Here is a 14,604-nt window from a genome sequence, read left to right on the forward strand (position 1 = left end):
GCAGGGTTGTTTGAGAGAGACCATCTTCAACCTACGCCTCCCACAGATTGATAAACCTTAGGTCATCAACTTGAGGGAAATTTGCTACTGTCATACAAACCTCTGCACTTGGAGGCCCAACAACGTCAACAAGAAGAAGGTTCTGTAGTAGACATCACATTCCTATCCTATTCCTGTCTATTTCCTATCCCTGCATTGTTAGAATCCTCAAATTCAAACAAGCCCTTACACAATTACTTCTGTTATAGATATGTGTCAAAGAAAACCTTGTGTGGTTTGTCCTGCTCCTGCGGTGCTGTGTTCCACCCTAGCTTAGCTGCTCCAACAACGGAAGGGTTCACCACAGCAGGGATCCACTCTCCAGACTGTCTTTCACCGCCTCAGATCTTTTTCCCCGCCGTTGGCAGCCACGACAACTGCATTACCATCATCAACTGAGCAAATGACCTTGAGGACTACATGGGTCCGCAAGAGAGGTCGCACTCTTCCGTGTATGCTTACGTTATGCATCGCTTAATATGATGACATGCTACTTTATCGTTGTGTTCACCTATTAGACTCCGACTCAGGTCCAAACTTATGCTGAAACTTGAGTTTTTAAATGGTTGTGGGGTACATATTGGGGCAGCAATCGTACTATCTGTCTACTATCTGGTTAATCTCGGGTGTCTACTATGAGTTTCATGTTGGGTGCAAACAAACATTAAAGGAGCCATTATCTGTATTTTCTAACTACAGCTATTATCTACCTGCTATCATTTGTTTTGGGTCTATCCACAGTTTGCTACCATCACTCTGGATTTGTGCACGCACTCCTTACATAGTCTCACTATGTTTTATTCCTATATGTCGGTGGGAAACGACACCTATGGGATCATGAGAATCCCTTTCTGCGGTTGTGGGGCGCGGGGGTCGTGAGAAGAGCGGATCGAGCAGGCAGTACACGATTCCTTTACCCAGGTTCGGGCCGCGAAGATGCATAAAACCCTACTCCTGCTTCGGTGGATTATATGTTTGTGTTCTTGAGCTAGCTATGGGGCGTGAGGAGCTCCAAAAAGCCGAATCCTCTTCCTGGTCGCCTGGGGCCTCCTTTTATAGGGAAGGGGCTGCCACAGTCGCACACAGGAGGTGGAAAGGGTACAGTGATGCGAGGTTATCCCTCGCATTACATGACAAGGTGCATTTAATGCGCCTTGCTTACGTGTCCTTGCTTTATCGGGGGCGAGGAAGAGCCCTGTCCCGTCCGTCGCCGCTCTCTCTCGCGTCGGCACGCGCCCTGGCCAGCGGTGCCTCTGATGCCATGTAGGCGGGCAGGCAGCTGAGGTGGCGCAGCGGCGGGTCTCCACGAGGATCTGCATGCCGCCACGCAGGTGCTTGCCCAGCTGGTTGGGTCGGCCGCTGCATGCGAACGGTGGTGGAGGTGTGGCTGGCGCGGGTCCGATGGTGGCCCCGCGGGTGTCCTTGGCAAGGGCCTTGCCGCGGCCCCGGCAAGGGTCTTGCCATGGCGCCTGCTGTCATCCCCGACAAGGCTCTTGCCGGGGGCCTTGTGGTTCTCCTTGGCTGGGATCCCGCCAAGGACCATCATCTTCTACAGTGTGCATCTGATCTTGAATGTCTTCACAAAGATCTGCATACCACCATGGGGATGCCTCCCGAATCCTTGCCCCATCGGGGCAGTGGACTCAAGGGTGACCCGCTCCGTAGGTGTGGGGCGAGCTGCCACGGCAAGGGTCTTGCCGGGTTGGCAAAAACCGCCTCCCGGCAAGGATCTTGCCGGGGGGCCGCTTCGTCCCCTTTGCTCTTTGTGGTCTTGGTCTTGGCGTCGTTCTGCTCCTCTTTGGCTTCGGCCTTACCTTGGCTTACCTCCCTTACCTTGCTCAGTGTGGTGGTGCCCGTGGCTCAGACTGCCCGTGCACAGTTATAGGGGTACAAAAAGTGTACCCCTCTTTTTGTACACCGACACTATGCATGTCAGTTATTGTACATAATGGAACTGAACATGTAGAGCAAAAGAGACGAGCCTTGCCTGGCAATAAAATTTCATGCAGACGTCGCTCCATGGTGGGCGCAAAGGCAGCCCCCGCTCCACCCATTTCGGATCGTAATCAAGAGGAAGATAACTGTTTTGAGGGGGATTCAGAAGCAGAAGACCACTCCTATTTACCCCATGAGGTCTTCGCTCTAACTTGGCATGCTGATGTTGGTAATATCATGCATATGGTTCCTTGCATTGCTTACTGTATACATCAAAGATGTCATCTTCTTATTTTAGACATGCTTTGTGTCAATGCCATCTGTTTAGTTTCTTTACCGTATATGTGAATCATGCAATGCCATCTTGTTTAGCCAAGCATCATATATGTGAATTTTGCAATGCCACCATGGTTAGCCAGTCATCTTATATGTGAATTATATCATGACATCATTTTTTTATTACGTGTTAAATTTGTCGACAATTTTAGTACATTCAATTACTCTCCCTATGCATCAGCCGTTCTGCACGGTCATGGAAAAATCTGGAGTGGAAACAAGGTCTTCAGAGCAGACAATGCTATCTGACGAAGCGCATGTCTTGCTGGTTACAGATAGCTCCTCAGAGGAGGATTCAGAGACAGGTGACCATTCTGACGAAACAAGGTCTTCAGAGCAGACAATGCTATTCCCTCCCCCCCCCCCGATGTGCATGTTCTAACTTGGCAGGGTTATGTTGCTCATATCGTGCGTATGGTATCTTGCATTGCTATGCCATTTGCTTAGTTTAGACATGCTTTGTGTGAATGCCACTTGTTTAGTGGCTAATTACAATATATCACTAGTAGAAAAGGGGCAACGGTCCAGGCCGGGTCGGCCCATTAGTCCCGGTTCAATCTAGAACCGGGACCAATGGGGGCATTGGACCCGGTTCCTGAGCCCAGGGGGCCGTCGGGCCACGTGGGCCATTGGTCCCGGTTCGTCTGGACCTTTTGGTCTCGGTTGGTGGGACAAACTGGGACCAATGGGCCTGGCTCCTGGCCCACCACCATTGGTCCCGGTTCGTGGCATGAACCGGGACCAAAGGCTGCCCTTTAGTACCGGTTCATGCCAGGAACCGGGACTAAAGGTTTGGCCCAGAGTTTAGTCCCACCTCGCCAACCGAAGGGCGCCCACACCTGTTTATAAGCCCGTCCCTCTCTGCGTTGTTGAGCTCCTCTCAAAGTGAAAATAGATGCACCTATAGAGGAAATTGGACCTAAATTCATAAATAGAAATTAATTATGAATTTATGTTTAATTTTCTCTATAAGTGCATCTATGTTCACTAAAAGAGAAGTTTTTATTTTTTTTGACCTAAAAGAAAAAAGAAATCACTAAAAAACTATAAGTATTTAGTTCTAAGTAGAAATGAAAAAATAAATAGCAAAAAAGAAAAAAAATGCCTATAATATTTGTTATGACTAACTAAAATTACCAAATTGAGTAAAGTTATTCATAAACTAGTGATTCACACAAATTTTCAAAAATTCAAATTTAAACTATTCAAATTTTAAAACTAATGGCACTAACAGAAAGTTTATAATTTTTATGACGTAAAATAAAAAAGAAATCACTACAAAAAAAAGTGCCACCTACTATTAAATAGCCGGAAAAAGATTGACTCAAAAATCAATTTGAACTATTCTAATTTGACACTAATGGCACTAGTAAAGTTAATCACAAACTTGAGATTCACACAAATTTCATAGAATTCAAATTTTAACTATTCTAATTTGAAAACTAATGGCACTAGCAGAAAGTTTATAATTTTTGTGACCTAAAAGAAAAAAGAAATCAATAGAAAACTATAAGTATTTAGTTCTAAGTAGAGACAAAAAAATAAATAGAAAAAAGAAAAAAATGCCACCTACTGGGCCAGCACGGCCTGAATACGACTAGAAACCCAACCATGGGCCAAGATTCAGGCCCGCAGCAGGCCCAGTAGGCCCACAGGCATTGCAGTGTCCAATCAGGCCCATAAGCCTGCATTTCAGAGGAGTTCGAGAGGGAAGAGGCAGCGGAGCTTATAAACAGGTGCTGGTCACTCTCAACTAGCGAGGTGGTACTAAACTCCCACCACCGCGCCAGCGCAAGGCCATTGGTCCCGGTTGGTGGCACCAACCGGGACTAAAGGGTGGAATTGGTCCCGGTTCGTGACGGAAACCGGGACGAATGCCCCCTTTAGTCCCAGTTGGTGCCACCAACCGGGACCAAAGGCCGCCGCTTCCCGCCCTTTGGGCTGCCAAAAGGTGGCCTTTGGTCCCGGTTGGTGGCACCAACCAGGACTAAAGGCGGCATTCATCCCGGTTTCTGTCACGAACCGGGACCAATGCTTCGTCTATATAAGTAGCACTTGTGAAATTTTTCATTCTGTTCGTTCTTCCCCACCCCACGACGCCGCCAGTCTGCGCCTTGCCGTCGCACCTGCCTCCGACGCCGTCCCGCGCGGCCGCAGACGCCGTCGCCGCCCCGTGCCCCCTGCCTCCTTGCCGCCGACGCCATGCCCCTCACCGTCGCTGTCGCCGCCCCTGCCTCCTCATCGCCCGTCGCCTCCCCGTGCCCCCCTGCCTCCTCGTCGCCGACGTCGTGCCCCCTCACCGTTGCCGTCTCCACGCCCATCACCGTCGCCGTCGCCGTCGCCGCGCCCCTCACCGTCGCCCCCGTGTCCTGCCGGCCTCCTCGTCGATCGCCGCCCCGGCCCGTTTCGTAATTTCCTAATTTAGATGTGTAGTTAATTTAGATGCATAATTTAGGATGTAGAGTTAATTGAGTTGTTGTAGTTAATTTAGATGCGTAGTTTAGATGTATAGTTAATTGAATTGTTGTAGTTAATTTAGATGTATAGTTTAGATGCAAAAGTTAGAATTTTTTACTATTCATACATTTTTTGGTGATATTTGTTGCATATGCAAAAGTTTGTGTGTTCATATATATGCAAAGAATATGTCAATTTTTTCATAGAATTTTTATCAATTTTTTGTTGTAATTTTGTTCATAGAATTTTTATGATTTTTTTTGTTCATAGAATTATCTTTGTCAATTTACGTATATGTTCATATTTAGAAGAAAAAGAAGGAAAGAAAAAAGGAAAATAAGAAGAGGAAGAAGGAGAAGAAGAAGAAGAATAAGAAGAAGAGGAGAGGAATAACAGGAGAAATAAATAAGAAGATGAAAAAGAAGAAAAAAACGAGGAGAAGAAGAAGTAAGAGAGGAGAAGAAGAATTCTTCTTCTTCTTCTCCTCTATTATTCCTTCTTCTTCTCCTCTTTTTTTCTTCTTCTTCCTCTTCTATTCCTTTCTTCTTCTCCTCTTTTTTTCTTCTTCTTCCTCTTCTAATTTTTGTTATCGGGTATGTCGTTGTCGATATACCCCCTCCCCGATAACTTTTAGTAATTAGTACTACTTAGAAAGTGTTTAATGGAATTAGTTAGAACTAGGTAAAGTTGTTTATTTTTAGTAAGTACTACATTATTCTATTTATAGTAAGTGCTTAGTAGTTGAACTAGTTGATTTAATAAAACTAGTTTATTTTACTATAGAAGTAGTTTATTTTTAGCAAGAAAATTGATAGAACTAGTTTATTTTTTCAGTTAAAGCAATTATTCCCGCATCGACGTAGACGATGCCTATTCCGCATCCTCGTCGTCGAGTCGGTGGAGGACGACACCTGCTTGACCAGATGGGCCATGTCCGGGACTGGGCTCCACCGGGGTGGTACTGGGAGGCGCTACCTTCCGGGGGGCGTAGCTTGGTGAGGAGCCAGCCCGTCGTTGACCCGATCCTTGTTTGGTGGCGGTCGCGTGGGCCAGTGACGGTGCCGAGGCTTCCGGACACCGCGGAGGTGGTACGTCACCGTGTCAGCGAGGAGGACCAGCACGTCCGTCGCTACATGGTTGCGTTGGAGGGCAGGTTCTTCAGGGATCTCACTGTAGCTATGATCCTGTGATGGTTCCTTCCCTTTGGGTGTCCACCGCCCGCGCCGATACCCGTCGGGTGCTACGGTTCTAGCTGTACTGGCAATATGTATGATAGTATTCGACGTGTATTAGTGATAATATTTGATGTATAGACACATGGAGATGATGTAGTTTTTCTTATAATTGAATGCATCCTAATTTGAATACTACTTTATTTTGCGATTTGATTTTTCTTATTGAATGCTAAAATTGGAGAGTACTATGCAAGGCATATGCATATGATTAGTTGAATAATAATGATCTAATTTAGTCTTTGAATTATGAACATATAGGAAATGTCATCATCGGACGACGGAAGTCTCCCGGGGGAGTGCGACTGGTGCCACGACGACCAAGGTCAGTGCGACAGGCCTCACCTGGACGATGGTCGGCGCTGCAGCATTAAGCTCGAGGAGACCTTCGAAGTTGAAATGGTACGCAACGACGACAAGTGTTTTTTTTTCATAATTAAGCATGACTTCAACTATTTCAACGTGTAATTTTCATTTTTTACAATTCGAGTATAGTTTATCCCATGCCATGCAAGACGCTATGTCTTGGAGAGGATGGATTTTGAAGACCATGAAAATTTTGAAACGAAGAAAATTCACCTAAGGACCCATCATGATGTGGATTTTGAAGTAAAGTTGTATAATGCTGAGAGCGTAACCCATTTTGGTTGCAAAAATTGGGAAGCATTTTGCAAATTGTATGGTTTTGATGAGGGTATGCTTGTCACCATGGATCTTGGTGATCCTGAAATCGAGCAAGACAATATGGACATTTGGGTCCTTGTTGATACGCCTCTAGTTCTACCGCTATGTGAGTTTCTCAAACATAGTTAATTATTAACTAATTTATTTGTTCATTTCAAAATAGTTGACAGCTTATTTCCATTGACAGCTTATTTTGAAGTATCAAAGAATGTGCAGAAGATGGTAGATAGAACTTACTACACCGATGGCTCTGAGTTAACTTACAAGGAGAAAACTCATCTGGTTGGATTTTGTAATGATCTTGAGAATTACAATATCTACAATCGAACTCCTCAACATTATGGTCAATACGTGCCACTAGTGCCCGTGTTGAACTACGGTAACTACCATGGAGATACCCTGGTAAGATTTTTTACTATTACGACATCCGTGCATCTTTTTGCATACTTCTAAAACTACGTTATTACTATGTTTTTCAACAGAGAATCCCAGAGGATTGTGTGCCTAATTTGATGTATCAGAATGGTGGCAGCCTTCGTGTTTTGAACATATATCCAGGTCATCCTACGAATCTCAACTGTCCATATCAGATTTCTAAAAGAATTGGAGACATGACAATCAAAGAATGGAAAAAATGTATGGACAGTCGTAAGGAGCTTCTTGGAAGCAAAAGGAAGCGAGGGGCAAGAATTGGAGACAGGATGATCTCCATTCTTCATAATGGAGAGTCAGGGTCTATATTGTTTTATGCTATTTTACCTTAAGTGTGTTTAGGTCCTACCTGATACTGATGATCATGTGCTAAGAACAATTATGTAGGGTTGCGTTCGATGACTATGAGGATGATGATCATATGACTTATTATTAATAACGAGTAGAAGTTTTATGATGATGCTTAATTAGTAGGACTTGTTATTATATATGATGATGTATGATGTGAGCATGCATGAGTTATATTATATATATATATATCTGCGGCTGAAATGAACATAGTAGTAGCGTTAGTAAACCAAGGATAAAGATATAAGAGAGGACACCTCTCTCTATTAGCTAGCTAATAACAACCTAAAAATAACCCCCTAAACCCCTAAAACACCCACTTTTTAAAAAAAAGAAAAACCTCAGCTCCAGCCAGCTGCTGACGCGTGGAAGCCTTTTGGTCCCGGTTTATGTCATCAACCGGGACCAATGCCCCCCCTGCCTGGGCTGCCGGCAGCGGCCACGTGGGGGCCCATCTGTCCCAGTTCTGGTTTGAACCAGGACTAAAGGGGGGACGTATTAGTAACGACCCTTTAGTCCCGGTTTATGAACCGGGACTAAAGGCCCTTACGAACTGGGACAAATGCCCTGTTTTCTACTAGTGTATGTGAATTATGCAATGCCATCTTGTTACAAGACATTATATATGTGAAATATGCAATGCTATCTTGTTGCAAGGAATTATATATGTGAATTATGCAATGCCATGCTGTTTAACCAAGCATCATATATGTGAATTATATCATGCCGTCCTTCTTTTTGTATTTCTCATTGCTTTTGTCGACAATGTTTGTATATTCAACTGCTCTTCCTGTGCATCAGCCATTTGAATTGGTGATGGAGAAATCTGGAGTGAAAACAAGGTCTTCAGAGCAAACAATGCTACCTGGTGAAGCAGATATCTTGCGGGTTACAGATAGCCCTTCAGAGGAGGATTCAGAGGCAGATGACCAGTCCTATTATCCCCCTGAGGTGTATTCTCAAACTTGGTAGGGTTATATTACTCATATCATGGATATGTTGTATTGCAATGCTTAGTTTTTAGATCATATACACGATATTGAATGCCATCTCCTTAGTTGACACATCATATATGCGATTGCGCTCTGCTCACTTCCTTAGTATATAAATCATATATTTGAATTATATCATGCCATGATGTTTACATAGACAGCATGTATCTGAATTATGGCATGCCAACCCATTTTCTAAAGACATAATATAGTTATATCATCTCATCCTGTTCACATAGTCATCATATTTTGAATTATGTCATCCTATCTGTGAATTATATCATGCCATCATGTTTCCATCGATGGCATGTTTGTGATTTATGGCATGCCAACCACTTTAATAGACACATCGTATAGTTATATCATGTCATCCTGTTTACATAGTCATCATATTTTGAAGTATGTCATTCTATCCTGTTTAGTTAGCCATCATACATGTGAAATTGTGTCATGCTATCCTATTTAATTAGCCATCATCTATGTGAAATTATGTCCTGCTATTCTGTTTGGTTAGACAACATAAATGTGAATTATTTCATGCCTTGTTTTCTTCCCTACTATTCATTGCACCTGTCTATCTTACAATGTCTGTACATTCAACTACTTTTCTTGTTTATCAGCCATTTCAATTGGAGGGGGTGATGGCAGTATCTGTGGGAGTAAAAACACAGTCTTTAGAAAAGATCGTGCTACCTGTTGATGGAGATAGAACCACGGTTGTACTTTCCCAAGAACCAGCTCCACACACATAACCCAGACTCACGCAAATTGTACCCCTACCCAGTTCGACAGAGAACCAGCTACACCACTTCTAACCCCAACCCCAACAGATAGTAACCCAGTTGCCGTTGACACAACACCGTCTCCACCATAGAGCACCCAAACACGAGCAGTTAATAAGGCAACTGCAGTGCCCAAAGCACGAGGACCACCACTCCGAACCCCAAGTCAACGCTTAAAGTAGAAGAAGAATTGTTCTCAGGTCAGGTTCCGTAGCTGTGGTTCATACTACTTTGCTCTTTGCATCACTGTATTTACTCATACCAACTAATTTCAAAATTGAAGGATGCAATTGAAACTCCAATGGCGCAACAAGTATGTTTTAAACCTGTTCCTTTAACGTGTTTGCCATTATAACTTGCTCTATGTTGATTTCAGTTTCAATTGAATAAACAGTTATATTCTCATGCCATGCACCTTACAAGTGTTTTTATTGCTGTGTAGTTTCCCACACTTATATTCTGTCTAAACTGCTTTGCCTTAAATAGATATGATTCGAACTGTATCTGTCTTGATTTGGCAACAGAACCTAGAATGATATAGCCATACAGTGACCATACTACATACATATATATTTTTTCATGTTGTTATCCTGTCCACCTTACTACTGAACTGGTTTACCAAAATGAGTTTCATATACTACATTGTAAACCTGTGATGTGTTTGTTTGTTTCTCTTTTAGAATGCGGATAAAATATTGGAGAAGAGTACCCCGTTATGCAATGGTACAGGAAGTAATGCAGATAAGGTTCAAGATAGTGAGACATCCCTGTTGGGCTCCAAGAAAGCTAATAAAGACTATATTGAAGACACTAAGACAACCCCAAAGTCCTGTCTTGATGTAGTGTTCGAGTTACGGGCTACTACTGCTGGCACCAGCTCTTCGAACTCGTTGCCTGAATCAGTTCGGCTTCTTGAGTCTGAACTTTAAGTTGGAAGACATTGATCAGATGTTATGTGATAGGAAGCCGAAGGACTAAGGAAGTCCCTGCAGAATTCAGATGCATACTTTCTGGTGCAACAACAAGTGCTGGAGGATTTGAGCGCCATACAAGAGAAAGTTAATAAGCTTGCTAAGAATCTTGCCAGCATTATGGGTACCCAGGATATTGTTTCTTGAGCTCTTCTGAAGTGGTTTCTGTTCTGGACTTGTTTTACTGTGGCGTTTATATGCTGCTTTGTTCCCTATATTTGTACTGGTGGCGAACTTTGATGCCCAGTGGATGTAATATGTGTAATAGCCGTGATAGCCTAGCGTAAGTTGCTTGCCTATTTATTTCCTTATTGTCTTGTTTATTTGTTTTGTTGTAGTCAGTGCAGTTCTTTTTCCGCGGTTTGCTAGTGGCCACAATAAACTATTTTTTAAAACTAGGCCACATTATCCATGGGCTACTTATTTACTGTAGTTAACATGGGCCTCCTACGGGCCGTAGAAACAATGGGCCTTCTAAGGGCCGTAGTGTTGGGGATCGTAGCAGAAATTCAAAAAATTTCTACGCATCACCAAGATCAATCTATGGAGTAATATAGCAACGAGGGGAAGGAGAGTGCATCTACATACCCTTGTAGATCGCTAAGCGGAAGCGTTCAAGTGAACGGGGTTGATGGAGTCGTACTCGTCGTGATCCAAATCACCGATGATCCTAGTGCCGAACGGACGGCACCTCCGCGTTCAACACACATGCAGCCCGGTGACATCTCCCACGCCTTGATCCAGCAAGGGGAGAAGGAGAGGTTTGGAAGACTCCGTCCAGCAGCAGCACGACGGCGTGGTGGTGAAGGAGGAGCGTGGCAATCCTGCAGGGCTTTGCCAAGCACCGCGGGAGAGGGGAAGGGCTGCGCCAGAACTTGGGTGTCGGGCTGCCCCTTTGCCTCCACTATATATAGGGGGAGAGGGAGAGATCCGCCCCCACCTAGGGTTTCCACCCTAGGGGTGGAGGCAGCCCCAATCCCCATCTAGGGTGGCGCCCAAGTGGGGGGGGGGAGGGAGGCGCACCAGGCATGGGCCTTAGGGCCCATCCGTCGTTAGGGTTTGCCCCCTCTTCTCCCTAGGCGCATGGGCCTTGGTGGGGAGGCGCCCCAGCCCACCTAGGGGCTTGTCCCTTCTCACACTTGGCCCATGTATGCCTCCGAGGCCTGTGGCCCCTCCCGGTGGAACCCCGGACCCCTCCGGTGGTCCCGGTACACTACCGGTGATGCCCGGAACACTTCCGGTGGCCAAAACCATACTTCCTATATATAAATCTTTACCTCCGGACCATTCCGGAACTCCTCGTGACATCCAGGATCTCATCCAGGACTCCTAACAACATTTGGTAACCACGTACATCTATTCCCTATAACCCTAGCGTCACCGAACCTTAAGTGTGTAGACCCTACGGGTTCGGGAACCATGTAGACATGACCGAGACACCTCTCCGGCCAATAACCAACAGCGGGATCTGGATACCAATGTTGGCTCCCACATGTTCCACGATGATCTCATCGGATGAACCACGATGTCGAGGATTCAATCAATCCCGTATTCCATTCCCTTTGTCTAGCGGTATTGCACTTGCTCGAGATTCGTTCGTCGGTATCTCGATACCTTGTTCAATCTCGTTACCAGCAAGTCTCTTTACTCGTTCCGTAACACATCATCCCGTGATCAACTCCTTGGTCACATTGCGCATATGATGATGTCCTACCGAGTGGGCCCAGAGATACCTCTCCGTTACACGGAGTGACAAATCCCAGTCTCGATTCATGCCAACCCAACAGACACTTTCGGAGATACCCATAGTGTACCTTTATAGCCACCCAGTTACGTTGTGGCGTTTGGTACACCCAAAGCATTCTTACGGTATCCGGGAGTTGCACAATCTCATGGTCTAAGTAAATGATACTTGACATTAGAAAAGCTTTAGCATACGAACTACATGATCTTTGTGCTAGGCTTAGGAATGGGTCTTGTCCATCACATCATTCTCCTAATGATGTGATCCCGTTATCAACGACATCCAATGTCCATGGTCAGGAAACCGTAACCATCTATTGATCAATGAGCTAGTCAACTAGAGGCTTACTAGGAACATGGTGTTGTCTATGTATCCACACATGTATCTGAGTTTCCTATTGTTGGGGAACGTAGTAATTTCAAAAAAATTCCTACACACACGCAAGATCATGGTGATGCATAGCAATGAGAGGGGAGAGTGTTGTCTACGTACCCTCATAGACCGAAGCGGAAGCGTTAAAGCAACGTAGAGGAAGTAGTCGTACGTTTTCCCGATCCGACCGATCCAAGCACCGTTACTCCGGCACCTCCGAGTTCTTAGCACACGTACAGCTCGATGACGCTCCCCGGGCTCCGTTCCAGCAAAGCTTCGGGGATGAGTTCCGTCAGCACAACGGCGTGGTGACGATGATGATGTTCTACCGACGCAGGGCTTCGCCTAACCACTACAACGGTATGATCGAGGTGGAATATGGTGGAGGGGGGCACCGCACATGGCTAAGGAACGATCACGAGGATCAACTTGTGTGTTCTACGGTGCCCCCCTGCCCCCGTATATAAAGGAGCAAGGGGGGGAGGCCGGCCGGCCCTATGGGGCGCGCCCAAGGGAGGGGGAGTCCTCCTCGTAGTGCGAGTAGGACTCCCCTTTCCTAGTCCAACTAGGAAGAAAGAGGGGGAAGGAAAGAGAGGGAGAGGGAGAGGGAAAGAGGGGCCGCGCCCCCCTCCCTAGTCCAATTCGGACTCCCAATGGGGGGGGGTGCGCCACCTCCTGGGCTGCTGCCCTCTCTCTCCCCTCAGGCCCAATAAGGCCCATTACTTCCCCGGGGGGTTCCGGTAACCCCTCCGGCACTCCGGTTTTATCCAAAATCACTCGGAACACTTTATGTCTCGACCATTTCGAGACTCCTCGTCATGTCCGTGATCACATCCGGGACTCCGAACTAACTTCGGTACATCAAAATGCATAAACTCATAATAACTGTCATCGTAACGTTAAGCATGCGGACCCTACGGTTCGAGAACAATGTAGACATGACTGAGACAAATCTCCTATCAATAACCAATAGTGGGACCTGGATGCCCATATTGGCTCCTACATATTCTACGAAGATCTTTATCGGTCAGACCACATAACAACATACATTGTTCCCTTTGTCATCGGTATGTTACTTGCTCGAGATTCGATCGTCGGTATCCAATACCTAGTTCAATCTCGTTACCGGCAAGTCTCTTTACTCGTTCCGTAATACATCATCTCGCAACTAACTCATTGGTTGCAATGCTTGCAAGGCTTATGTGATGTGCATTACCGAGAGGGCCCAGAGATACCTCTCCGACAATCGGAGTGACAAATCCTAATCTCGAAATATGCCAACCCAACATGTACCTTTGGAGACACCTGTAGAGCTCCTTTATAATCACCCAGTTACGTTGTGATGTTTGGTAGCACACAAAGTGTTCCTCCGGTAAACGGGAGTTGCATAATCTCATAGTCATAGGAACTTGTATAAGTCATGAAGAAAGCAATAGCAACATACTAAACGATCGGGTGCTAAGCTAATGGAATGGGTAATGTCAATCAGATCATTCACCTAATGATGTGATCCCGTTAATCAAATAACAACTCTTTGTTTATGGTTAGGAAACATAACCATCTTTTATCAACGAGCTAGTCAAGTAGAGGCATACTAGTGACACTCTGTTTGTCTATGTATTCACACATGTATTATGTTTCCGGTTAATACAATTCTAGAATGAATAATAAAGGTTTATCATGATATAAGGAAATAAATAATAACTTTATTATTGCCTCTAGGGCATATTTCCTTCACCTATCAATACAATTATAGCATGGATAATAAACGATTATCATGAACAAGGAAATATAATAATAACCAATTTATTATTGCCTCTAGGGCATATTTCCAACAGTCTCCCACTTGCACTAGAGTCAATAATCTAGTTCACATCGCCATGTGATTAACACTCACAGGTCACATCGCCATGTGACCAACATCCAAAGAGTTTACTAGAGTCAATAATCTAGTTCACATCATTATGTTATTAACACTCAATGAGTTCTGGGTTTGATCATGTTATGCTTGTGAGAGAGGTTGTAGTCTACGGGTATGTAACATTCAGATCCGTATGTATGTCATCTTGTGGATGCAGCTACTATGCTATATTTGGACCCATTTCAAATAACTGTTCTACGATACGAATCCGGTATCACTACTCAGAGCTATCCGGATAGGTGTTAAGCTTGCATCAATGTAACTCTTTACGTCGAACTCTCTATCACCTCCATAACCGAGAAACATATCCTTATTCCTCTAAGGATAATTTTGACCGCTATCTGGTGATCTATTCCTAG

At 44.9% G+C, this 14,604-nt stretch overlaps 1 pseudogene; it reads right to left on the reverse strand.

The window, feature by feature from the left end:
* Nucleotides 1-14,604, reverse strand: part of LOC147962793 (uncharacterized) — a 146,169-nt pseudogene that overhangs the window by 19,282 nt on the left and 112,283 nt on the right.

Source organism: Triticum urartu, chromosome 7A (genome assembly GCF_056163025.1).
Source record: "Triticum urartu cultivar PI428250 chromosome 7A, HENAU_Tu73, whole genome shotgun sequence".
Taxonomy (NCBI): domain Eukaryota; kingdom Viridiplantae; phylum Streptophyta; class Magnoliopsida; order Poales; family Poaceae; genus Triticum; species Triticum urartu.